At 46.3% G+C, this 676-nt stretch overlaps 1 protein-coding gene across 1 annotated transcript in view; it reads left to right on the forward strand.

The window, feature by feature from the left end:
• The window catches only part of TACC3 (transforming, acidic coiled-coil containing protein 3), a 20,458-nt gene that overhangs the window by 10,643 nt on the left and 9,139 nt on the right, over positions 1–676 (forward strand). The gene's annotated exons all lie outside the window — the stretch shown is intronic.

The following is a 676-nucleotide window of genomic DNA, read 5'->3' on the forward strand; positions in this document are numbered from 1 at the left end:
TGAGAAGCTTAAACCTTCAACACCAGGCTGTGGTGAAATGTGGAAGGTACAATGGTCGTTAAAGTGCATCAGAAGAGAAAAGCAGGAGAAAAGAATAAATAAAGTGCTTCAAAGAGTTATAATTGGATTGGTTTAAAGGCTATAAAGCAACTTTGTAAAATCTCAATTTTGGTCACTTAAAACCTCAGTCATTGAGGCCGGGCGTGGTGGCTCACGCCTGTAATCCTAGCACTCTGGGAGGCTGAGGCGGGTGGATTGCTTGAGCTGAGGAGTTCGAGACCAGCCTGAGCAAGAGCGAGACCTCGTCTCTACTAAAAATAGAAATAAATTAATCGGACAACTAAAAAACTATATAGAAAAAAAATTAGCCAGGCATGGTGGCGCATGCCTGTAGTCCCAGCTACTCTGGAGGCTGAGGCAGAAGGATTGCTTGAGCCCCGGAGTTTGAGGTTGAGCTAGGCTGATGCCACGGCACTCGAGCCCAGGCAAAAAGAGTGAGACTCTGTCTCAAAAAAAAAAAAAAAACCTCAGTCATTGAGAAGACTGGAAGGTGAACATAAGCTTTATCTCTGGCAGGATAGTCATGGGTTCTGGCCACATGGGGATAAGCTTTAGCTGGGGTGGACCTGTCACCCCCATGTGGGACCCCTGGAATCACACACAGCATGGGCTTTTG

The sequence above is a fragment of the Propithecus coquereli genome, unplaced genomic scaffold (assembly GCF_000956105.1).
Source record: "Propithecus coquereli isolate 6110/MARCELLA unplaced genomic scaffold, Pcoq_1.0 Scaffold821, whole genome shotgun sequence".
Taxonomy (NCBI): Eukaryota; Metazoa; Chordata; class Mammalia; order Primates; family Indriidae; genus Propithecus; species Propithecus coquereli.